Here is a 27,503-nt window from a genome sequence, read left to right on the forward strand (position 1 = left end):
TCTGCCTGTTTTAAAACGAACTGACCCTTCTCAGCCACCTGTGTATAGACTCGTGATTGATCTTAGGGAAGTAAATAAGATAGTGGTGCCACAATTCCCAGTTGTCCCCGACATTACAACATTATTGACTATGATTCCAGCCTCCGCATCATGGTTTTCGGTGATTGACCTGAAGAATGCTTTCTTCAGTATCCCGATTGCTGAGGAGAGCAGGGATATTTTTTCCTTTAGTTTAGGTGGTCGCAGTTTCCGCTTTAAACGCGCTCCTCAAGGCTACTGTGAGAGCCCCTCAATATACAGTCAAGCTCTGAAAAGTCAGCTTGACGCAATGGTTTTGCCCAAAGGTTCCACTCTCGTACAGTATGTGGACGATTTGCTCATAGCCGCGGATACTGAGAAAATATGTAAACTGGCCACATTGGCACTACTGCGTCATCTATGTGATCTACATCACAAGGTGTCACTTTCCAAGCTCCAATATTGCCGACAAGAAGTGACCTACTTAGGTCATCTCTTATCGAAGGAGGGAAGGAAACTGACCCCAGAAAGAATTCAGGCAATAGCTAAATTGAATGTGCCAAGAACACAGAGAGAAGTACGCGCTTTCTTGGGCATTACATCGTACTGTAGACAGTGGATTCCAAATTTTTCGTTATTAGCCAAACCCTTATTGGCACTAACGTGTACAAATACACCCAATCCCATTCCTTGGTCCGACGAGTGTCAGAAAAGTTTTCTCGAATTACGCACAGCATTATGTTCGGCCCCTGTGTTAGGTAACCCCAACTACAGTAAGCCCTTCACATTATATGTCCACGAGAAGGAGGGCTGTGCATTGTCTGTGCTGACTCAGTTACACGGAGATAGACAACGGCCATGCGCCTATTTTTCGTCAACTTTGGATCCGGTAGCACGAGCTTTGCCAAGTTGTCTAAGGGCCACAGCAGCAGCAGCTGTTTCTATTCGACAGTCTGCAGGCCTAGTAATGAATAATACACTAATCGTGATGGTCCCGCATGCAGTAGACACATTGTTAAATAGGACCAAGACACAGCACTTAACTAGTGCTCGACTGTCCAGTTACGAATTGACGCTACTAGCAAGCCATGTGCACATCAAAAGATGCAGCACCCTGAAGCTGAGGCCACGGAGAAAGAGTTAAGCATGTGGAAAGAAAGTACAGGGAGAATGGATGTAAATGGTTGTTGGATTGAATCGACAGAGCAACAAAGATGGTTGTTACCCGATGCGTATGTGCCTGCAGTGGTTACAATGGCTCATGGGATGGCCCATATCAGCGCGAAAGGGATTTGCGAGTTATTGGCCCCAGTGTGGAAGAATTCAGGGATCCCCAAGTGTGCAGAGAATGTTGTCAAGAATTGCATGGTATGTCTGAAACACAATCCTGGTAGGGGAACCCCAACTCCAGCTGGTCATTTCGCACCTCCTACGTATCCGTTCGAGGTTTTGCAGCTAGATTTCATACACATGGAGAGGTGCAACAACTTAAAATATGTGCTCGTGGTTGTTTGCGCCTTCTCAAGATGGGTAGAAGCCTATCCCCTAAGGGACAATACTGCCTTGTCCACAGCGAAAGCCCTTGTGAAAGAGTTCTTCCCCAGGTTCGGAATGCCTAGAATGGTCTGGTCGGACAACGGAAGTGAATTTGTGGGTTGTGTGATGAAACGAGTGTGTGAAGGGCTAGGCATTAGTCAGAAGTTCCACGCTGCAAATCACCCCCAATCAGCTGGATTAGTGGAATGTTACAATGGCACGCTTAAACTTAAATTGGCCAAAATCCAAGCGAGCACGGGTCTTAAATGGCCCGACGCTCTACCCTTAGCACTCCTATCCACCAGAATGACTGTGCATTCGCGAATGAAGCTCAGCCCCTATGAGATAATCTTTGGTCGGCCAGCCAACATATGGGGAGTGCCTAGGCCCACGAAGTTTAGCGAGCTGCAACACCCAATTTTGCTCGACTATCTGTATGAATTGACGGCTAAATTGCGTGTTTTATATCAACAGGTCCACAACACCTTGCCTCCGGTTTCCGAGACACCGGGTCACTCCATTGACCCTGGCACCTGGGTGTTGGTCAAGAATTTCCAGAGAACAAGAAACGACCAGCCCAGATGGACCGGACCTCACCTCGTCCTCCTGTCTACAAGGTCAACTATTAAGGTGGAGGGGAAGGCCAATTGGGTCCACGGGATCCATTGTAAGAAAATACCTTTCCCTCTGCCACATGACCAATGGGTCCGGACAGGAGGCACTGACTCAAAGCGCACAATTGATGAACGCGTAAAAGAAGCTAAACGTGATTGTGACAGTAAGAACATTTTTCAAGAAACTACGCCGCCATCAGAACAATTGAACTCTGTGGAACCTGAGCTACTATTTCCGGACCAGACAGCACCCGGGAAAAGACGCTATAATTTCCGACCGAGAAAAACAGACTAAAGGAAAAGTGATTTATTTTTGATCCGAGAGAAAAACCTGTGGACTAATAAAATAATGAGTTTTTTCCTTCCAAAATGCTATTTTGAAAATGCAGATTCTCCCATCTAGGTAACTTGCTTATTTTTGTTTTTTTTGAACCGCCATCCGGGTTCCGCTGCTAGGGTCGCGGTTGACTAAAGACTTTTGGGTGCAGCTGACAACAATAGGTTGCTGGTTCCAGTTGGTCGAAGGGAGCCACCCTAGACTGACGGAAGCATCCCTTAGCAGAAACAACCTACCGCCGCGGGCAGCACCTTAGAGAGGATGGAGTTTCCTGATGTGGAGAGAACTGCCAGACAAATGAGCTTTAAGCAGAGACTTTTGAAAACAATGAGAAAGAAAATTTTTATAATGATGTGTATTTTTATGATATTTAGCGTAATGGTGTTTTTGATAAGCTATTTTTTATTCTCTTCTCATATGACATTCACGCCTACTACATCACCCATACCTCCCCCTACTGTTTCCTCTCATTCTTTCCACTCTTTGCCTGACCACGAATCAAATAGGAGATTAGAGTTCATTAATAACTCCTTCGTTCAGCTATTACACCAACACCAACTTGTAATGAACACAACCAACTGTTGGGTGTGTGGTCTCATGCCCCACACCACGGATAGAGGTATCCCCTATTTGGTCCTGCCATTTAGTCACAATGGGTCAGTATGGGCATATAGGACAATGTTCATATATGCACGAGAAATCCAACCCCTACGTTCTGTAAAAGACAACCTCAAGACTAGCGCCCTAGTGAAGGGTATAGTTGACATGATCAAGGAAGTGACTTCTTACGAAGATACCCCAGACGATGAGATACTTGCATATGTAGGTTGGAATGTGACCGGATATGGCACTACACTAAGTGAGAAACAGCAAGCTAAGAGATCGTCCCCTATCTGGATCGTGCCCCATCAAGGTCACCTGTGTCTGCAAGGTATTGGTAGGAATCCCAGAGCTCAGCTAGGGAAGAGTGTCTGCACAGAAACGTATGTTTTTGGATCTCAGACTTCCCCCGCCTTTTTAGCCGCAAAGGGTACTTATTTCATCTGCCACGATAGAGCCTATACATGGTTGCCCCCTGACTTCTCGGGCTCATGTTTTGTTTCATTCCTGTTACCTCCCACCTACACAGCAGCGGCGGATTACCATCGGACAAGGACAGTCCGAGGTGTTTTGAGTAAAGAAGACACTGCGGGTCAAGAATTTGGTGACTTTGCAATGGGTATTCTGCCGTTCTGGGGAGCCATGGTTAACAGCAGAAACATAAGGCAATTGACAAGGGTAGTTGAATCCACTGTGATCGAGACTGCCGGTGCCCTTAGTAACCTGACTGCTGAGCTCCAGTCGGATCGACTGATGACCCTTCAGAACCGGGTCGCTTTAGACGTGATACTTGCGGACCGGGGTGGAGTATGCAAATTGATCCAGTCCAGTTGTTGCATTTTCATTCCAGATAATGCTCCAACAGTGTACGGGGCCATCTCCAAACTACATAAGATTTCCGAATCTATTCATGTGGATAACGGAGATTGGTCATTAATGGGATGGCTCTGGGGACTGATATCTGCCTGGGGATGGAAAATTCTGATGGTCATTGGGATGGTCTTAGCCATTCTTTTCCTGTTCTGTCTATGCATACAGTGTGCTCCTGCAATATGTGGCCTCTGTGCTACATCATGTGTAAGGAAGCCTGTGTCAAGACACGAACTCAGCACTAGAATGATGTTGCAGCAACACCTCAATGACTTTAGGAATATAGATCTGGACTCAGATTAACATAAGGATAGATTAATTGCCTATGTAAGGGCAAAAGGAGGGTCTGTGGTTCTGAAAAATATGGATCCGTAAACAGTACCGGACTCGAGAATAAAAACTTCGTCGAAATAGGACGAATTTGGTATCAAAAGACCGGAAATGACGAGTACATCAAGCACATGTATTTTCAGTATATTCGAGTGACAATTTCACCTCGAAATCGTCATTTACCTTCTGAACCCTTAATTGCATGTTGCCCTTTTCATAGGCCTTAATCCAGTCGAATTTGATTCCACAAGGACACGTACTCCTTAATCGACTTCTTCCTGACCCCAGTACAAGTTAGAACCATTGCCCCAGGCCGAGCTCGTTAGGTCAGTTCCCTCCCAGTGACCAAGCAAGATAGTATCTAGGCCCAACCGGCCATAAAGCCATTTCAGCACGCACACCTGCCATATCTCGCTCACATCTTTCTTCTTTCCTTTTCCTCATTTATTTTATGGTGGGGAGGTGACCATTTTTATTAGGGGTCCAGCGATATCTGATGAAATGTTGGGCCTTGCCGGATGATTTGTTATGGGCATCACAACGTGAAATATGTACATGTCATCATGACTCTGCTTTCCTTTTGTAATCAGTAACCATAAATGAAATACCGCTCACCCAAGGAATGTTTCGCCAAAGGGCAAATGTTATGTATAAGAAGAGAAGCCTAACTTTGTGAAAGTGTGCAGTCTCCTGAATATACTGGCATTGTACTTCTAGGACCCTGTCACCTTGGTTGCAGCCAATAAACTAATCGTTGACTTCACCTAGAAGACTCTGAAGTTTCTGTGGGTCTGACTCAGGAGAACCCGAGGTCTTTGGTGTGTTGATCCCCTGGCACCGCTGGGTTACCGGTTCGGTACCGGTTCCTAAAAACCCAGTACCTCACTATACTCGGGTCCTCATTCTCCGTCCAGTATTGCGCTATAGCCTCTCTCATGTGCGATTGATAATCGCTGCGCGACAAATGCCACACCGAAAGGCGCCAGCGAAACGGTTGTCGCCTCACACCGAGGCTCAACGTCAGTGCGATCGGGGAGTGATCCGACAGACCCCTCGGGAGTATGGAGGTGGAGTCCACCCTGCCTATCCAGGGTTGTGGGACGAACAGGTAGTCCAGGCGTGAAAAGGATTTGTGGACCGCAGATACAAACGTATATTCATGATCGCAAGCATGCTGGTGTCGCCAAGTGTCAATCCATCCCATCCCCTGCGCCATCCTACTCAATCTTGTGGTGGCATCTGACAATTGACCTCCCCCAGGCCTACAGCGGTCAAGTCTCCCATCCATCACATCGTTCCAATCGCCACCCACTACTGTCAGCACGTGCGGGACATCCGTCCATACCTCAAACAGTCGTTCAATCAGGGTGTCTTGAAGTGGGGGTGGAGCATACACACTACCGAAAACCACCGGCTCACTCCCCAGCCTCCCCTTAACGAAGACATATCGACCATGCACATCCAGCCATTGTGTATCATGTGTGTACTTGACCCTACGGTGTATCAGAATTGCAACTCCCCTGGACCCTCTTGCAAACCCCGTATGGAACACCTGATCATACCCGTACCTTCGTAAACTAAGGACCTTGGTGCCCAAAAGGTGCGTTTCCTGGAGGAACAATACATCCGCTCTTTCAGTCTTCCCCAGACGCATAACCGCACTTCGTTTAATTTTGTCGAGCATCCCTCGCACATTCCAGCTCAATATTCGCATCGAGGCTAGCGGGGGGCTCGCCCCTATTTCTTCAGCAGCCATCAGTCTGCCAGATTCCGAAATCATCAGGCCACTGAGGCCACACACACATGCTCAGTTGCCTCCAGGTTCCCGCGTACACCGTGCTAAAGTCAGCCCCAACTTCCCTCCCCACCATCCCCGGATCCCCCGAACCCCCACCCCCTCCCTTGCAAACCTTCCCCAGCCACAAACAATACCAACAACCTCCCCTCCAACCCCCCACCCCATACCTCAGCAACATTGAAGTACCTGTCGCGGTGCAGGCAATCTCAGCCCTCCAACGGGAGGCCCAAGACCTGCTGTACAAATGGATCCCACCCAACTACCCACAAAGTGTCTAACTAGTTCCCACCCAACACGCGGGAATGAACTCCGGGAGTAGGCCCGCTCTCGTACGAGCGCCTCCCGACCAACCTTCCACCCATGAATAAGGAAACATGGAGTCAATCAGCGCGTGGCACGTCCAAGGGCAGCGCCAGACCTGCTCCCATCGTCAAGGCGTGTCACCAGCCCTTCAATTCCATAGCCCGGGCCAGAGCGATTGCATGGGTCTCAAGATTTCGAGGGGGAAGGATCCGTTTCCTCCGGTGTTTCCGCCGTGTCCTCCCCAGGAGGTGGGCGCTTCTGGGAGCGCGATCTCCAGTTACTCTTGCTACGTGAGCGTCTAGGCGTCCTCGGGGGTCTTCCGTTGGTCGACGAGTCCGAGCCCCTCCGAGGGGGGGTGTTCACCTTGACTCGCACCGTCTCGTCTGTCCACTCAAACACTTCCTCCGGGGAGTTGAAAAACTGAGTGCGAGATTGGAAGACCACCCGCAGGCGCGCCGGGAATAGTAGAGCATAAGGAACCTTGAGCTCACGCAGACGTGCTTTTGCCGCGGTGAACGACTGTCTCTGCTGTTGAACTAGTTTCGTGTAATCCGGGAACACAAGAATCTTATGATTCTCAAACATTAGTGGGTCCTGGGCGCGGGCCTGCCGTAAGATAACGTCCCTGTCGTGGTAGTTAAGCAGTTTGGCAATCACCGAGCGAGGGCGAGCCCCCGCGGGCGGTTTGGGAAGAAGTGCCCGGTGCGCCCTCTCCACCACAAAGCAGCGCGACAGGGAGTCCGGGGGGAGCCATCCCTCCAGCCATTTGGTCAGGAAGGCCTCCATATTTCTTTCCTCGCAGTCCTCCGGGAAGCCTACAAAGCGCAGGTTGTTTCTTCTGGCCCTCCCTTCCGCATCCTCCACCCGCAGTGCCAGTCCCTTCTGGATCCCTTCCATGATAGCAACTCGCTTCTTGAGATTCACCACGTCGTCTTCGACTTCAGAGATTCGGGATTCTGTTTCGGTTATACGTGCCACCGCATTGCGCAGATCCTGTTTGAGCAAGGTCACGTCGGCTCCAACCGCTCCAATTTTCGCGTCCAGCATGTCCCTCGATTGTGTGATCGCCGCCATCAACGCCGCGTTATCTGGCCCGGTGTTTTGGGGACCCCCGGATGCCCCAGCGCCCCCGCTGGGCCCTGCAAACTTGTCCATCCGGCCCTGTTTGGGAGCATTCCCACTGTTGCCCCCTCTCGTCATGTCGCTGACAGAGTGTTGACCCCAGTCGTGGGGGACCGACGGTCTAGGAGCACCCCCGGCTGGGCGGGTGGACTCCGGTGATGAGCGTCCCCGAGGTAGCCCAGGTATATCGTGATCCTGTCGGCGATCGGGCGCGGCGTACCCCTCGATGAAGTGATCGCCGTCCACCACCCTGCCGGTGGTCGGAGAAGGTGCTGCACAGTGCCGTCAGACCACGCGGGCAATGGGGGCCGCCCACTCCACAGTACAGTCCACCAGGGACGCCCCAGAGCCTGCGCCACGCTCTTCGGCGTCAAAATTAAGTTGCCCCCGGGGGTTGCTGGCCGGTCTGGAGGGGGGGGGGTAGTCCTCTCAGCCCTCCCCCCGCGCCGCGGCCCGAAACAGCCGCCGAGTGGGTGCACTTCAAGTGTCTGGTGTCTGGGGAAGGCCCGGCGGGGTCACGCTACAAGTAAGGGGGGGGTCAGGTAGGGGAGCCGGTATAGCGGCCGCCCCCCCACTGCTCCAGCGCTACTGTGCCCTGCGGCTCCAGTCTGCCACCGAGAAAGGCCAGACACGTCCCCTCCCCCGTCAGGCTGTGCTGCTGCTCCTTACCCCACCTCGGCCTCTGCTCGGGCCCCGGCTGTTCTCCTCACCAGCCGCCGCGTCCGCTTCAGCTCCGGGTACTCGAGTGTCCGCAGGGCAGCCCAGCCTCCTCCCGGCCGCTCCGCAGTGTGGTGTGGCCGGAGCGGCACTTCCGGCCGGCGCTCCCCGGCTCCCCACCACTTCCGGGCGGGCCGCACCGCAGTCGAGGTCCCGGCCGCGGCGTGGGACGCAGGCCTCGTCGCCGGTCAGGCTCCAGTCGCCGCAAGTCACCGCTCTCGGGCCGCCAGGATAGTGAGATCGTCGTCGGGGGGTCCCCTCTGGAGCCGCTTTCCGCCACTCGATGTAGGGTGTCAGGAGGTCGGGGCAACGCAGGATTTAGGTAGGATAAAGGATCGGCGGGACGGAGCTCGCTCAAGCTGCGTCCGCCATGGTCGCCGTCTTGGCCACGCCCCCCCTATTTTTTTTTACCTCCTCAACTGGGCATAGATTTTGAGTAACAGGACCCAGAAGATCCAATAATTTATCTTGACATGAGGCCCATCCAGGGGCGCCTGCTCTATTGGGGCGTTACAGTGGCACCCCCTGCATTTGTTACCCCCTCAGCCATATTAGTAAATGTAAGGAAGCCTTGCAGGGATTGGCCATTTTTTCCCTCTTCATGCCATTGTCATTATTGCCACAGCACACGAGGGAAAGAGTGGAAACGATAAGACCAGAGAGCTATTTGCAATATATGTATCCATATCATGTGGCATGCATGTGTAAGTGCTTCATTAATAAGTAATAAGAAGAGTGAGGCAGGACTCACCTGTGCATCACAAAGTGCATCTTGAGAGTTTAACAGAAATAGTATTCCAGCAGCTGAGCACTTCAGTGGCGTAACGATAATTGAGGGGGGCCCCCTGCCAGGTACGTGAAGGGGCCCCCTCCGGACTCTATTAGGAGCTTTCAGGCCGAAGTGCAGTGCTGAGGGGGCCCCCTTGAGCTTGAGGGCCCCCCCGCACTGCGGGGGATGCGGGTGCCTGTGTTACGCCCCTGTTCAAAGAGTGCGTGTCGAGAGAAAGCCTAGTCTTCCAGTAGTATGCCAGTACCACCACAGACCACCAGAGACATAATACTGGAAGACTATATATTTGTATTTGTGTCACGAGGAGTGCCATAATACCATTCTTTAACTACTTCTTTCGAACTTGCGTGAAGAGAGCCCTGTGTGTTGCTAAACATCTCTTTACACTGGTGCTGCCAAGAAACAAATGATATCCTTTTTAAGAAATTGTGGCGTCCCAAGATGACAAAGAACTCATGATTAGGAGTGTGTTAAAAAAGTGCTATGACATGACGTTTTCTATTTCTTTTTCCTTTTTGGGGGGACAGCTCTTTTTCGCCATTTCGAAATGCAAGCAATGCAAACAATTTGTCAACACACATAAAGGCAGGGCAGGGTAACAGATAGCTGTGTTTGATGGGGTGGGGTGAGTGGTAGTTATGATGAAATATAGACTCATGTTGTAAACTTTGTGAAAAAATATGCAACATTGCCTTTGATACGCAGTAACATACGTGCTCTTGCTGTAAACTTTACGAAAGACATCCAAGCTCTGCCTTTGATGCAGAGTAACATATGGGCTCTGGCTGTAAACTTTGTGAAAGAAGTCCCAGACTTGCCTTTGATGCACAGTAACATATGGGCTCTGGCTGTAAACTTTGTGGAAGAAGTCTCAGACTTGCCCTTGATGCACAGTAACATATGGGCTCTGGCTGTAAACTTTGTGGAAGAAGTTGCGGACTTGCTTTTGATGCGCAGTAACATACGTGCTCTTGCTGGAAACTTTATTAAAGACATCCCAGCCTTGCCTTTGATGCACAGTAACATATGGGCTCTGGCTGTAAACTTTACGAAAGACATCCCAGCCTTGCCTTTGATGCACAGTAACATATGGGTTCTTGCTGTAAACTTTGTGGAAGAATTCCCAGACTTGCCTTTGAAGCACAGTAACATATGGGCTCTGGCTGTAAACTTTGTGGAAGAAGTCCCAGACTTGCCTTTGATGCGTAGTAACATACGTGCCCTTGCTGTAAACTTTGTGGAAGAAGTCCCAGACTTGCCTTTGATGCGCAGCAACATATGGGCTCTGGCTGTAAACTTTGTGGAAGAAATCCCAGACTTGCTTTTGATGCGCAGCAACATACGTGCTCTTGCTGTAAACTTCACGAAAGACATCCCAGCCTTGCCTTTGATGCACAGTAACAGATGGGTTTTGGCTGTAAACTTTGAGGAAGAAGTCCCAGACTTGACTTTGATGCGCAGTAACATACGTGCTCTTGCTGAAAACTTTACAAATACATTCCAGCCTTGCCTTTGATGCACAGTAACGTATGGGCTCTGGCTGTAAACTTTGTGGAAGAAGTCCCAGACTTGCCTTTGATGCACAGTAACATATGGGCTCTGGCTGTACACTTTGTGGAAGAAATCCCAGACTTGCCTTTGATGCACAGTAACAAATGGGCTCTGGCTGTAAACTTTGTGGAACAAGTCCCAGACTTGCCTTCGATGCGCAGTAACATAAGGGCTCGGGCTGTGAACTTTGTGGAAGAAATCCCAGCCTCGTCTTTGATTCGCTTGCTGCTCTTGTGACCCATGGATTAGCAGATGTGCTCTACATCATGCAGTTAGTTTAGTGACAGGCCAGAAGACCCGACTGCCCTAAGAAGCTCTCACTGGGAAAACCTACAATCAGGAGACACAACAGTTTTCATGCCGAGGCATGGAATAACACCAAAAAGCAGAGTCACCTCATATGTGTTATTTCTTATTGCTTTCTCAAATTTGATTTAAAATGCAGGATGAGACACACTTTTTTTTCAAAATTATCCTGGGGGTGGAGGACACCCCATTCTCCCCTTACTTTAGTCGGCTTGGCTAACTCGTGACATAACACTCATTACCAATATTTACACCCCACCACGTTGAAATCGCACAAGCCGCCATTGGAGCCGCTCATGCTCAGTTCAAGGGGAGAGGATGTAGCCTTCCAGCTAGAGCGGTCGACCCCGAAGCTGGGGAACCGTGCTTGAGTCTCAGCAACAAAGCTCAACATCCTGTGATTCTGGGCAAATCACGTAATCTCCCCGTGTCTGACAAAAATTAATGTGTCCATCTGTAACAAATCTGGTGCTCATGTAAAGCTCTCTGATACGGGATGTCTCGGGTCTAGTTCACGCTGTATAAAACTCTAAACAATAAATAAATAAAACTGTACGGTTCTTCTCAAGAGTGCCACAGTCTTGGCATCCAAGAACACTATCATTAATAATCGGTCTTGGGCACTCTGCCCTTCTTTTGGACCTAGTGCCCCTGTCCACTGGGTTGATTTTTAGACTTTTTAGCGCCCATTTAGCTTAGTCTGGGTGTTTTTATCAGTCCAAGCTCAAACTTAGTGTTGCCTCCCTCACACAAAATAAGCTTGAGTTTTTGTGCCCTCTTTTCAATTTTTTCTCATTATTCCCATCAGAAACGTTATTGTAGTAATTATCATTATTATACCAATCATCAAAATTTTGTCCATCATGCCAGTCATAAGGTCTTTTACCTGGGCCTTCCATACACTTATCAGTGGGTCTTGCCAGATTGACCATGGATCAATATCCATTTTCAGAACTGAAACTTTACCATTGACATCTCTCCCTCGTACCCATGAGTGGCAAAATGATTTTTTTCATCATTCTCTTGTCAACTTTGCTAAACAAATACCCTTGCCTAGAATTTACTCTTCCGCAGCTCCAGACAACATATTTGATATTGCACTAACCATTAAGTTGCCTGTTTTAATGGCCATAATTCTAACCGATGATGACACCGCTTAGTAAAAAGAATTAGACAGAAGAACAGAGTTTCTTTTTAAACCCCTCCATTTCCTCTGTTTCTTTTCTATTTTTATTGCAGTCCTACACAAGAAATATTTAATCCAACTGGGAACGAAACCCTCACAAAAAGTGCAATGGAAGCAGATCACAGTTTCTTTTTGAAGGAAAAATCACACTATATTAAGTGCACCTTTTATAGCTGAAAAGCCCACAAAGCACAGTTTGCAACAAAGTACACAGCTTCCAAACCAGGCAGGCTGAGCAATCCGAAACACACTTCCCCAGGCGAGTTAAATGCTGGTAACATATACAGCAACAAAGTAATCATAAAGAGAAACAATCACAAGAATTGTTAGCCTTTCAAAACCACTGCCAGAAGACTTGCAAGAGTGCATCAGTTTACACACAGTGATCACTCAGGTGCTGCCTGTAAGTGGTTAAAGAAGTTTTTACGCAGGAAAGTCTTCAAAAAACACAATCAGAAGGAGTTACGTGTTAACACAAGCGTGCTCTGCACCAAAAACATGCGGTACACAGTGTCAAAAGTGACAATATGCTCAATACTTAAAGCATTATAGCGCCGGGACACTCTGCTTGAGTAGCTGAGCGCTTTACAAAACACCCGGTAACATAACATAACGTAACATTAATGAATCCTACAAACAAAGGGCCTAATTTATATTTTGCTGGAAAAGGTACTCCTTCAAGCACCCTTTCCTCCATGCTGCTGGTCCACACGCCTCATTCAGTCAATCCTTCAGTGTGCTGACGGCAGACAGACACTACTCCGAAGGCCAGGTGGAATAAAGGCCATTGGGGGTTTGGCCATGCGTCCATCCAGCCACCCTATTTAGTGTGGGTAAACAAATGGTGAGTTTTCACTGCCTGTCGCCGCCATGAAAAATGTAGAGGTAAGTGCCTGTGAAAACCTTTAAATGACCCCGACCACAAGAGAGAATCATCCCATGGTGACTGTGCCATTTTCTTAATTTTAAAAAGAAAATCCTGCTTTGGTATTTATTTTTTTAATAAAAAAAGTTGTATGTTTGACACACTGCTCCGTCATGGCGACGGAGCCGTCCGTCAAACTTAAAATGATAAATAGGTGTGATGGTGGCTCCTGTAAATGCAAGAGATATCCACAGGGACAGCTAACACCTCTAAATACGGCAGGCGGCGCACCCTCGCCATGGCAGGAGTAAAGTACTCCTCCATGGTGACGGTTATAAATCCGTCCGCCAATATTTATATCAGCCCCTGCATCTTGGGGAGAAGTGTGGCTCAGGGTGGAGAAGTGTGGCTCAGGGGTTAGAGGCAGCAGACCCGGAAGCTGAGATCGGTCCTGGACCAGGGTTCAATTCCTCGGCGGGGTCTCGGGCTAAAAATTCCACGGACTCGATAATTCTCGCCCCGGTGCCTCCTCGACTCACGGGTTCACACTCTGTGACTCTGGGCAATAGCTTGCTTAATCTCCACAACGGCCCCTTGCGGCGGGATGCCTGACTTTCACCTTGTGGATACCCTGCTATCTCACAGGGGAATACCAGGAAGGGTTCCCTAAGCAAGCGCCGGGAAACCCACTGCGGGTAGCTGTGCGCTATATAAGCTCAACTACATTTACATTTACATCTTTTTAAATGCCAAAATGCAGAGTTTCAATGGCACTTAGTTCAGAAGCAGAAAAAAAAGAAGACGTTAAAGGTGGACTACTCCTATTTATAGTAGATGGGGTCCTTCATTTGTGTTTTTTACTTACTCAGAAAAGCAGGAATGTGAGAATTGTAGAGTACTTTAATTGTGCGGTGTAAACAAAAGGCAATACGAGAGACTGCAGAGTATTCACTTCCTTTGTCTTTTTTTCCTATGAAGTTTTATTGAATTTTTCATAATATAAGAATAACACCCCCTTCCCTCAACTTTCCCACCCGAGGACAATTACTCAGGTAGATAGGTCAGCTTTGTGTACAAAACAGTGGTATTGCAAATGTGTTATCATTTTACGCTTCAAGTGCAGGGTTTGAAAACACATGCTGAGGACTCTCCCACTAGACTTAGAGTCGGAACGACTTCGTGGTTCTAGGGCAAAGCTATGTTATGTTATGTTATACTGCATTTCTAAAGCGCACAGCTACTCAGAGTATCCCGGCGCTGCTACCCTGAAACCCCCACCCACCAGCTCAGCAGGAAGAGCCTCTAAAAGAATGGGCTCAGAACAATAGTGTTTTTAAGTTCTTTTTGAAGACAGCCGGATCAGAAACCCTCCTGAGAGCAAGAGGAAGCTCATTCCAGGCTAGGCCAGCCTTACGGGTGAAAGAGCAGCCACCTAGCCTCTGCCACAAAAAGCGCAGGTTCTGGATAAGGAGTTGGTCCGAAGACCGCAGAATCCTGGAAGGGATATAGAAAGCAAAACGCTTCTGCAGATAGAGTGGGCCCAGTCCATACAAGGCCCGTTGGACAATGGCCAGCATTTTAAATTTCAAACGGGCCTCAACTGGGAGCCAATGAAGGTGGCGGAGATGGACCCGCACGCTCCGCCTGGAAGAGAGACCCAGTAGGAGCCGAGCAGCCGCGTTTTGGACTAACTGTAGCTTTTTTATCAGATAGCCTGGACATCCCACTAAAAGCGCGTTGGAGTAATCCAGCCGAGAAAGGATCAATGCCCGGACTACTGTTTCTTTGACCTCCGCAGGCAGAAGGGGGAGGGATTTTTGCAGGGTTTTACGTATGCCAAAACAGGTCCCTGTGAGTTTTTTGACATGCGTCACAAAATTCAAATTTTCCTCAAACCACACCCCCAAGTTTTTTGCATGGCCCTTGTCTGATTGAGGGGGCGGAAAGTCCGGAGGCCACAGTCTTGCTCTAAAACCAGCAGGAAACGCTCTAAACAGGAGCACCTCCGACTTCTCCTCGTTGCACTTAAGTTGTGCATTGGCCAACCAGCGAAACACCGCAGAGAGACAGCGCTTAGCCTTGTTGACCGAGTCCTCGCCCCTTCTCCAGGTAAACAATAACTGCGTGTCACCCACATAGGCCATCACCTTAGCCCCCAATGACTCCGTCAGGTAAACCAGGGGAGTCACAAAGATGTTAAACAAAAGGGGGCTAAGGGAAGAGCCCTGCCCGATAGATACTCTGCAAGAGTTTTTCATTGGATATGAGATTTGTAGTCCATATCAAGAAGTCTCCATGTCAGTTTCTCCATAGCAATCAATGTCCAGAGCTTACCTGCTAATTTGTGCCTCGAGTGAACGATTGAAGGCTTCCATTGCAGCGCTAAACATTTGTTTTGGGGCCAATAACATATTGGTGATTATTGGTGAGTACGGCTTAGATAGGCCTGCCTTTTCCACATGTTTGAGGCCCAAAAATTAAGACCGCAGGGTTTGGCTTCAGAGGGGATCCATTCACCCCTCTGACGTTGCAGAGGATCTCTTTCCAAAAAAACTATCAGCTAAGGGCACCACCACCACCACCTATGCATAAAATCACCCTTCTGCCCAAAACCCCTCCAGCATATCCCATCTGATCTGTCGAACCATACATCTGTTTCAATTTTACAGGTGTGACATTCCACAAGGTCATGCGTTTGTAAATGGATCCCTGTTCTGCACGCTCCAACAAAGCAAGGGGATATCAGACCACAGTCTCTGTCAATATACCCAGAGAACAGGGTGGCCGAGGACCCGGGAGCACCGCACTGGCACGCAGGCCCATTCTGTGTCTCAGACAAAATTGCATTAAAGTTAGATATCAGACCTTTAGGGTCAGTATAGGTGGTGAATAATTTTTCCTCCTGTGTCATTTCATAAAATCAGTTCTCAAAAAACTACTTGTGGTCATTACTTTGGCATATAAGGGAACTGTTGTTCTATATTTAATAAAATCTGAACTTGCTTCTCTGTGCTTTTGCAGAATTTGAAACAAGCTGGCACTCGTTTTTAATAATGCTGCAGCTTTCATGAAATACCACTAGATGGTGCTTGATACTGAGCTATTTTGTTTTCTGTTTTAGAAGTGGATATGTATGTTTTCTAAACTTAGAATCAGGTGCCAATGGCACATGAAACAAGCATTTGCAACGCAATAGGTCGCACCTATGAGACTTTATATGTTTTAGCTATGCAGCACATTATCCTGAGTGGTATAACATCTAGTGTTCTTTAACGGGGAAGTTTCCTTTTTTATGCAGTGTTATATGGCGCGAACTAGACATGAATGTTTTGGAGCACTTACATAAGCCCCAGTTACATTATTACACAAGGACACAGCGGCATGTTATCGAACTGCAATGAGAAGTACTTATTTAAGTTTAAAAAGATATATTGAACAAACAATAGGCTAAGTAAAACATCATTACAAAGAAAGATGGCAATGCATAGAGGTAAAAAGAGATTAGAGTTTAACAAAATACATTGCAATCCCAAAAAGGGATATATAAACTACGCCAAGGAAAAAAGCTTTTTTAAAGGTATTTGTTTTATGGGAAGGGGGACAGAAAAATAAATTGAGTGAGAGAGAGGGTGGGGGAGGGTGGGGGGGAGGGAAGAAGAATAGAAGGGCAACTCAAAGTGCAAAATCAATATCATAAATTGCCATAATCAGATCAAAAGTGAAATGTTCAATAATAATCATATTTAAAAAAGTAAAAGGGTACGAGGTAAAATCAAGGGGTACGTCTAGAAAGGAAATCAGTTAAAGGCAACATAACAGATCTTTTTTGATCAATAAAGGTACAGTAGTAGCAAAGGCACGGAGAAGTACTTATTTAAAGTGTTATTTTGTACAACTGGCTGGTAAGAGCGCATTGCATTGATCCGAGGGCCGGCTGTGAGGAAATGGCATTTCCTTTTACTAAAACATTAATCCAAACACTGGAAGAAAAAAAGAGAAAACTCCTCCCACTTGGTTTTATTTTACTTGTGTCCCTGTCCAAACACGGATTACACACTTTCGAAATCAGTGCAGGTCTTACAAATCAGACTAGGGCTCGCTCAGAGTACAACAAAGGGCCATTACCAGGCTGCTTAAAGAACTGGATTTATGTTTTTTGGGGAAAAAGCTGATCATATCCCACTGTTTCTAAAATGAACAGCAGTTCAGAGCAGCATGTAAAGTACCAGATCGCTGGGGTTCAGAGTAAAGTTGCAACACATCTGAGCAGTCTAACATAGAAGCACCCCCAGTTGCAGCACTCTGGTAACAGGGAGCATTACCCCAGGACAGCAAACAATTGCAGCACTGTGAGAGTACCGTCCAGTGGCAGCGCCTCAGGGGCAGCATAAAGCAGGCGAAGCACTATGGAACAACCTAAAATAACGCAACAGCACCCCCATGGCACTGCATGAAGTTGCATCTCTTTGAAGCCAGCTTACCTTAGCAGCATCCTGGAAGTAGCGTAAACTAACAACAATCTGGTAGCAGCAATGAGCTGCACTATTGTTCGAAAGGCATAAAGTAGAAGCAGCCTGGGAGCAGTGAAAAGCAGCAGCAACTTGGGAGACTAAACCCCGGTTTTCCAGCTCCAAAGTTGGCAGCTCAGGCCGTATGCCACATCGTCTCCCTAATGAGATACAATTATTAAAATTAAGAAAAATAAAGAAAATCGTATTGACAGCTATAGGGCAATTTACATATGAGCAGGTTTCTGCTGCTGCATAGTAAATTCTTATGGAGTGTCTTATGCACGCATCTTTGGCTGTGAGGCACAAGATCCTTTGTTGACAGGAGGAGACTGCGATGAGACGGCAGACATCCTTGGCGGTGGAAAAGCTCATCGCCAGGTGGCGCAACCATAGCTGTCAAGGGACATACTCAGCTAGTCCTTGCTCTTTTTTACCCAACAGCACTGTGCTATCTGTGGCAAGCTGTTTAGATTTTAGTGGTACATGCATGGGGTTGAAAAGTATCAGTCAGCAGATAGTTGTTGTGGGCAGATAGAGGGCTGGCTGAAGATGTCAAACGTGCCACAAGGCCCTTTGGCAGTTGTGGTCAGGGGTCTCCAACCTTTTCTGTTATGGGAGCTACTTATGATCAATAAAAACCATGTGAGCTACTAATTAGCATGGCAATAGTAAGTACAGGTCAGACAAGATTATGGTAGTAGCCTCCTTATGAATTCCCACAGTGATCACCCCTGCATCAGGCAGATTAGCCAGCACTAACGTAAAAAAAGACTTTGTCAATTTAGAATTCCTTTACATGGGTAATACGTAACAGCTGTATCATAAATGCCCCAAACTCCAGGGTAATAATATTAGTAATAAGCCTCCCCAACACCACATGATTTATCACTCAAATATCAGCTTTAAATATATTTTGGAAATTCAAAAATCAGCTTATCAGTTGAAAATACACACATTCTCGTTTTAAATACACATTTTTTCAAATTTGGCATAAATATTATAATTCAGTCAAGCAAAAGCTTCTAATTCAGTAGGCTGGTCTGGACACAGGAGAGCTACTTCTAGGCAGCCGCAGAGTTACCAGTAGCTCACGAGCTACTCGTTGGAGAAGCGTTAATCCGCATCCACCCGGCATTGGTAATGCTGCCCTGTCTAAGGTCCAATCTCATGAGCAGGGTAGCCTTGCTCTTGGCAGTGTGGGTGATGGGACGTTGAATGACTGAAATGCATGCATGCTTTTAGATAGCTTTTTGAGAATCCCTGCAGATTTGTGAAACAGCTGTCTCAGTGGGTCTCATGTTTTTTTAATTTTGGAAGAATAACAGGCTGATGGAGCCAAGCATAATGATGAAGCTATCACGCTGTACATGGTTCTCTGCAGAAGGGGCTTGAACCAGCTAAGCTGCGTGGTCAGCTATAATAAGATGCAGCCCTGCTGCAGTTGATGTGACTAACAGAGGGGGCAGGGGCGCAGGCAGTGCACAAGATCACAGCACTCTCCTTAATAGCGTAGGATCTCAGAAGCAAACTCCCTCTGCCCATCTCACATCTGCGAAATAGCATCAGATCTGATTTTGATTTGATGTTAAAACTTATATAGCGCACGAATGCCTGAGGGCATCTAGGCGCAGTGCGGAAAGTTTGTGGGAAATAACAGAAACAAGTGATTTTAATTGGAAAATAGCCAAGTTTTTTGTGATTTTCTCAAGGAGAGTAACGATGGGCTATTTTTGATGTCTTGATGTTTTGATGTTTCTTAAAATGTATGGCCTCTCCAGCAGCGACGGGTGGAAGGTGATGCTGTGTGTGTGCATAGGGAGGGCCAGGCCAGGAAGGGTTGAAGCAACACAAAGGCGGGGAGAGAAACATGGGTGAAACAAAGGAGAGGGGACAATAGAGGGGCGAGAGGGGGCAGGGAACCACAGGCGTGAGAGAGGACAATACAGATTTGAGTTTCATGGAAACACACAGCCTTATGGTGCGCAAAGGTTGACATTAAAAAAAAGTGCAAACACAAAGGGAAAAGCACTGCAGGGCGAAGATACAAATAATAGGCCAATAATCCAGGGGAGAAGCAACACACAAGAAAGGGGGACATATAATCCCAAGCAATCATACAGAAGCAAGCTTTTCGGAAGGACAAACACGTTAACAAATCAGTAGTGAGGGCGTGGCCAAAGCCCGTAGCAGTAAATACAGCATGTCACGCAGAGCAGCGCATGTGCGCTGCTAGGCTTGATGTATAAACGGTAGAAGCATTCAGTGAGACTTGCATCAGGTTGTTGACCAAGCCCCTTAAAATCATCTGACATGCCTGACCACCAATGCATCATGTTTTTTGTTGAACAATTTACTTCAGTGTTCAAATCTGGCTGCTCCAGATGACCCAAGAGAGCCTTTTGCCACACTCCATCATTAAATATCAGTGTTTGCTAAAGACTAAACTGTCTTTACCGTGACACTGCTTTCTTCTCGACTCTTATTATTTTTACTTAAAAAGCAAAAACTTCAAATGCACGTACCAATCTCTACGCATGTTTTTTTGTGCATATTATTTCCAGTTTCCCTTGGGATACTCCAAGTAAGGCCCAGGGGCCGCTTGCAGCCCTCTTGACCTTTACATGCGGCTCACCTACTGGACAGCAGCACAAGCTGCTGTTTATTGGCTGAGCACTTAATATTCAGAAAAAAATGTTAAATAAACGGGCAAGCATTTATTAACCTGCAAATAAATGCCTGCCCCCTTATTTAACATGTTTTTATACATCCTTACACAATCGCCGACTCAGCCACCCTACTGTCATAAGTGTGGCCCTCGGTCATACCCCAGACTGTACTTTGCAAGCCCTGGGCAAATGTTTATGAGTACCCATGGACTAGCGTCTCTAAATTGGGTACATTGTTGCTTTTGATGGGGAAATCAAAAGTACACCTCTTGAGCCTGGAGGTGAGCCACTGAAGCCTCAATCCAGGCTTGTGTCTGATGCCCGGCTTTGGCTCGGCTCCTGGTGGTCATGGTCCATCCATGCAGCCCACATGAGCACAGCTTTCATGTTTGCTCTGCCCGCCACCCATGCTCTAAACTCATGCCTCATGAATTATAGCCAAGCCATCAATATTTTATGCAAAACAGGAGAGAGAAAGAAGTACTCAACCAGTGACTGAATTGCACAAAGTGAAATGAGAACATCTGGGATCAATCCTGGCTTCTCCACCTGGACAAAGTGTGTGATCCTGGGCAAATCTCTGCCTTGTGTTTGCTTTTGTAGCCTTTAATGTTGTTCTGTGTCTAATCATAGGTTGAAGTGGGCAGGGGACTAAAGGAAACAAGTTTCCAAGCGTGATCTGACCAAAAAGTTTCCATTCTTTTTAATTAAGAAACAACTTTTATTGAACTCTTGAGCTGCCGTAGGTTGAAAGGGGAGGAGGGGCCCCTTTACTGTGAAGTGATAGGCAGTGAAAGCAGAAAAAAAGCCTTCTCTCCAGGGTGCCTGCCACCTGAAAGAAATGTAAGTGTGCAATTGATTAATCAACAAATCAAAGTGCTGCTTAGGAGCAGGGGGGGCTAGAGGGCCCATGGCAAGATGGCTGCGCTGTAGTGCAGCTCCACCGGCTGACCGTATAATCCAATCAAAATCCTGCGTTCCCAGCACCATCGAAATCCAAAAACAGGAGGAGAGTGAAGCCAATATCAAGCAGGCAGCTGAGGAGTCGTCGTGCTGCGGAATGCTGCTGTATTTGGTGCACATTGTGGCGATCCTGACAGACAGCCTCCGTGCACAAGATGGCAGCTCAGTGGTGAAATGGTGAATCCCGCGAGCCGGAGATGCAACATCGACAACGCTGCATAGGCTGTGATTGACCCAGGTGAGGGTGACGCACTGCTCGCAGCAGTCGGAGCCGGGTGTGGCCGGAGGAAGACGTGTGTGCTCCAAGTCGGAGAGACGGGAGGTGCGGGGCAGAGTAAACCCTACACCCCCTGCGGCGTGCTGAGTGAAGGTCACAAGACTGCCTAGCAGGTACAAGTTCACCCAAACACTGCGCAAGCGCTTAAAATTGAACCGTGGTTCCCTGGGGGTATTCACGCTCAGACAGACGCTGCCGGATAAGGCTCAAGATGGCTGACAAAGGCTGAAACCAAGGACCAGGGCTTAATGCGTTTGGGTGCGCGGCCTGGTATAGTCACTCCCACTGGTGCAGGGCAGTGACTGGGCCAACCTGAGTAAATGTTTTGATTTTGGCCCCCTTCTGAATAGCTGGTTGGAAAACACAAGTGCATATAACATCTTTCGCAAAACCTGAAGCGTGACTGCGATATAGGGGTGCCTCTTTTGCCCCAGAGCTGGAATGCTGATGCAGATACAAGCCCCATAGAGATACAAACTCTGCTCTACTGCCACCTACCGCATGCACCATAACTGTCGAGCTGGTGCAGGGATAGGAAGGATGGGCCCATCCCACTCAAGCTAAAGGGTCTGCACCTGATCCTGTGCAGATTAGTAAATCTCATCCATTGCTCGCATATTGTGTATGTGTGCTGGCGGCTGTTCCCCCTGCGATAACGAAGCTGCTGCTCGTCAGTGTGGTGCCTAACGCTCAATAAGGTCTGAGGTCACTGTTGCCCCCTGGCGTGTTGGCCTCTGCAGAAACATGCGAGCGAGCAAATATGGCAAAACCAATCCCGTCTCACTTTTGAACCCCTCACGTGCAGCAGATCTCAGCAGAGGGCCACTTTGGACTCGGAGCTAGATGCTCCGGCTGCGACTTCTTTGTCACTGGAAACAACGCTCCTCGCCATGCAAAGCAGCTTACAGTCCATTGACAGAAAAATTGATGCTCTTAATATCAGGATGGATCATATGTCTGCGAAGTTGGACAAGCATGCCACCAGGCTAAAAGAAGCTGAGAAACGCATCTCAGATGCATTTCTCAACTGCTCATGGGTACAAATGCTGACCTATATTATGACCCCTAGTAAGGATGTAACATGTAGATTGTATAGTGTGTTCACATGACAGCAGTAGACACTGAGTCGATTTCTTGTCTAACGTGGAATGTTCGTGGCCTGTACTCCCCCCCCAAAAAATATGGCAAGTACTAGCCTCCTTGGACAGGCATGATATTAGGATTCCTCTCTTACAGGAGACACATATGACGAAGCAGTCTGAAACAAGTGTTGTATGCATTTTAGATTCCGAATGGATTTTCCCGATTCATGCCCTTATATAGGTACAATTCATGTTGCCCTTATATGGGCATAGAAATCAAGCCCTTATTTAGGCATAGCCCATGCATCCCAAATACAGGCATGGCTACTTCCATCCATTCACCAAACGTCACAACGATTTCTTAGAAAACCAGCTTAAGCCGTTAGGGACCTTCCCTTGCTTGAATATTGATTCCTCAAAGAACTCAGTTAGTTTTACAATGAACATCTATTCCTTAGGGGTTCATTCATGATGCTCATATGCCCGACTTTACGTCAAACATGGCATTCCTAAACACCTTCAAGGTATAAATATACCTTCACTTGCTATGGCAAAGCACAGTGGTTCTGAGTAGTGCGATGACCTACTTGCCCGACGCAGCTCACTTCAGCAAGTGCCGAAGGAAGCCGTCTCTCCAGCTGACGCACTGTTCAGGAAGCTGCCCTCCTCTGCTGAGAAATCCAGCTCCAGTGTTTCTGACTCCCCTTGCGGGGTGTTGGGAAATCAAGTCCCGAGACAGAGATACTAGACCTCCTTCATTCTAAAGGTATGGAGCTGATTAGAACCTAGAGAATATTTTGGTAGATTCTTGGCAAAAACTAAACCTATGCTAAAAACCATACTTACTTCTTCCCTCGTACTAGACCTAGGTTAGGTACATTGGGGTAGGCGTATTTTAGAAGCTTCAGTTGAGTATTTTAGTCTATGTTATTTATGTATGTATTTTTATATGGCTTTGAAACCATACAATGCTATTATAGTATTATTTCATAATACTATTCTCGCTGTACACATTATACTTTGCATTATTTCTAATGATTGTAGCAGTTCACCTCTCTAGCATGAGAAAGAAGACTGTTCAATAAACCTTTTTCACTATTTCTCTGCAACTCTGTAGAAACAAAGCATGCACAATTGACTGAGTGAAATACTTATCTATTGTTTCTACAACTCTGAAGATAGTTATTCCAGTCCTAGGGAAACAAAGTTATCATGTTTATGCGGTTGTCAGAAACTAATCCCTGCTTGTAAATTCGATAACGTTTCTAGTGACCTCTGAACTAGCTGGCACTCACAATTAAGTTTAGTATATTCGATAGAGACCTACTGACCTAAGTCCTACGTCATGGGTACTCACAAACTTTCTCTTGGGGGGCGAATTTACAGTGTGGTTTGTGACCGAGGGCCGCACCGGTGGAGGCAGGGTCAGTGGGGGAGGGGGGGAGGCTAGAAAAAAAACCTGTGACCATGAGGTTGAACACAGGCCCCTGCAGCGGACGCCTTTGTCCACTGAGTCAACAGACCTGGCATACACACATCTCTCTATCTCTCTCCCTCTCTTTATCTCTCCCTCCCTCTCTCTGTCTCCCTCCCTCTCTGTCTCCCTCCCCCTCTCTATCGCTCTCGCTCGCTCCCTCCTCCCTCTCTTTCTCTGTCTTCCTCTCTTTCTCCCTCTGTCCATCTCCCTCTGTCCATCTCCTCCCTCTGTCTCCATCCCTCTATCTCCCTCCATCTGTCTCCCTCTGTCTGTCTCCCTTCCTCTGTCTGTCTCCCTCCCTCCGTCTTCCTCTGTCTGACACCCTCTGTCTCCCTTTCCCTCCGTCTCCCTCTGTCTGTCTCCCTCTGTCTGTCACCCTCTGTCTGTCTCCCTCTGTCTGTCTCCCTCTGTCTGTCTCCCTCTGTCTGTCTCCCTCTGTTTGTCACCCTGTCTCCCTCTCTCTCTGTCTCCCTCTCTCTCTGTCTCCCTCCCTCCCTCTGTCTCCCTCCCTCTGTCTGTCTCCCTCCGTCTGTCTGTCTCCCTCCCTCTGTCTGTCTCCCTCTGTCTGTCACCCTCCGTCTGTCACCCTCTGTCTCCATCCCTCTCTCTCCCTCTCTCTCCCTCTGTCTCCCTCTCCCTCCCTCTGTCGCTCCCTGACGTGTTCCTTCTGCCTCCCTCCCTCCTATTCCCTCTCTCTCCCTCTGTCTCCCTACCTGTTGCCCTGCCTCAGTCTCCCTCCCTCTGTCTCCCTCCCTCCCTCTATCTGTCTCCCTCGGTCTGTCTGTCTCCCTCCCTCTGTCTGTCTCCCTCTCCCTCCCTCTGTCTCTCCCTGACTCGCTCCCTCTGCCTCCCTCCCACTCCCTCTCTCTCGGTCTTCCTCTGTGTCCCTCCCTCTTACTCCCTCTATCTCTGTCTCCCTCTGTCACTCTCTGTCTCCCTCCCTCTGTCTCCCTCCGTCTGTCTGTCTCCCTCTCCCTCACTCCGACTCCCCCTGACTCCCTCTGTCTCCCTCTCTCCGTCTGCCTCTCTCTGTCTCCCTCTCTCTCCCCCTCCCTCCCTCTGTCACCCTTTCCCTCCCTCTCCCTCCCTCTCCCTCTGTCTCCCTCTGTCTGTCTCCCTCTCTCTGTCTCACCCCCTCTATCTCCTTTCCTCCCTCTCCTTCCCTCCCTGGCCTTCCCTCCTCTCTCTACACCCCTCTGTTTCCCTCCCTCTATCTCTCTCCCTCCCTCTATCTCCCTTCCTCTGTCTGTCTCCCTCCCTCAGTCTGTCTCCCTCCCTCTGTCTGTCTCCCTCCCTCTGTCTGTCTCCCTCTGTCTCTCCCTGACTCGCTCCCCCTGCCTCCCTACCTCCGATTCCCTTTCTCTCTCCCTCCCTCTGTCTCCTTCCCTCTGTCTCCCTCCCTCTGTCTCCCTCCCTCTCTCACTATCTCCCTCTCACTCCCTGCTGCCCTCCCACCTCACCCGGGCTCTCACTCCCTGCAGCCCTCCCACCTCACTTGGGCTCTCACTCCCTGCTGCCCCCCCACCTGACCCGGCCTCTCACTCCCTGCTGCCCTCCCACCTCACCGGGCTCTCACTCCCTGCTGCCCTCCCACCTCACACGGGCTCTCACTCCCTGCTGCCCTCCCACCTCACCTGGGCTCTCACTCCCTGCTGCCCTCCCACCTCACCTGGGATCTCACTTCCTGCTGCCCTTCCACCTCAACCGGGCTCTCACTCCCTGCTGCCCTCCCATCTCATCGGGCTCTAAGTCTCTGCTGTCCTCTGTCACCACACCCGCTGTCCTCCACCCCCGCGCTTGTGTGTGTGTGTGTGTGTGTCAGCCCGGGCTAACACAGCTTCCCGGGCACACACACAGCCACACCCCAGTACTTCACAGGTCTTCAAAAGACCATTTACATGTTAATGAGGCTTTATTCACCTCTTCTTAGCACCGCTGCAGCTCCACTCTGACTGTGGCTGGAATCGCCCGGCCCCCACAGAGCAGTACAGGCAGTATTTGCTGACACAGGTACGATGCCTGTAAGGTCCGTGGGCCACCAAGGAAGGCTTTCCGGGCCGCTGGCGGCCCGCGGGCCGTACTTTGAGTGCCCGTCCTACGTCATATCTATAGGATATATTATTCCAATGCGCAGAGCCTATTGGGAATATAGGAACTACACCACATGGCGCCCAACGTTTGGTAAGGCACTAATTGGAAGCTAGATACTAAAGTAACTCAGTTGTGCTTTTCTCAGAGACCCCTTTTTCCTTAATACTCCAATAGACTTCTGGAGTGGGTAAAGGGATACCATCCGCCATAGCTGAGTAGGACGAAAAATCCTATGTATTAGTTTTTGATTTGTTCAACGTTGAAGGATACAGTGTTCTAAAATATTGTGCACCTTATCTTTGTTTCCTTGAAACTTGCTTTGCAAACTTTCAGTCAACATAATGGAAAACAAAGTACTTCCCAGGGCCAGTGGCGCTGCGGCTGACCCAGCCGATGCAGCTTTTAACATGTCAGGTTTCTAAGAAACCGACAAGATTGCTATAAGCATACCTCTAAATTTAAGGAAAGCCATCACTATAAAACTTATAAAAAATGGTCTAACACCGAGAGGTGATAGGGTAGATTTTGTGATAGAAGCACATGAATATCACCAGACAGAGGTATTCTATTCATGGATAGTCTTCCCTGAAGCAAATCCAGTAACACATGTGTTTCACTACTACAAAGAAGATGAACCACCAACAGAATACATTCCTTTCGAGGATATAAAGATTCCACTAACATAACAGGAGCATGCACTCTGGTTTATAGGCGCCCTAAAACATGTAAATCACATTACCAGGCTCGGTCCACTAGGTAGACCAGGAGCAACATGGCTAGCTTTAGCCAGCTACAGACCTGACCCAGACATTGAATCAATGTTGGATGAACAATTACTTAGTAATATACAAAATTTAATAGAATCATATAGTTAAAGGTCTTTACTAAAAACACTCCTACTCCTAAAAAGAGGTGGGAAAATAGCAAACAAACTTCTGAAGAGAAACGTTCTCATTCCAGAGGTAGGTCTCCTCAAAAGGAGCCCTCTGAAAGGAGGTAAAACATCAGGAATAGGGATAATTTGAGAAAACCTGATAGATATCAAGACACCGATATACGTTCCTCTTGTACCTTTCAGACTTCGTCACAGAAATCCGAAAAAAGAGGACGGTCAAAAAAAAAGGAAGAACACGTGAAGTCCAAAGACGATCAACACATTCAGAAAAACAAGAAACCTCAATTCACCAAAAAGAAGGAAGCAGGTCTAAAAATCAGACATGCCGAGGATCTTGAGGACACAACTCAAGGACGGGGAATGGGCTCAGACAATGTTGGACAGTGCAGCAGAAGTCACTATAGCTCACAAGAACTTGAAGGATCACCTGGAGACAGTGGACTTGAATGAAATCATTCAAGTTGAAACTGCAGATACCAGGGTTAGTTGTCCACATAAGTTATCTGAAATAATTCTCCGGATGGAGGGGGACAAACCAAGAAAAGTGAGAGCACTCTTTTGGGAGCGACTCTCAAAGGGTAATGACATTCTTCTAGCC

The sequence above is a fragment of the Lissotriton helveticus genome, chromosome 3_1 (assembly GCF_964261635.1).
Source record: "Lissotriton helveticus chromosome 3_1, aLisHel1.1, whole genome shotgun sequence".
NCBI lineage: Eukaryota > Metazoa > Chordata > Amphibia > Caudata > Salamandridae > Lissotriton > Lissotriton helveticus.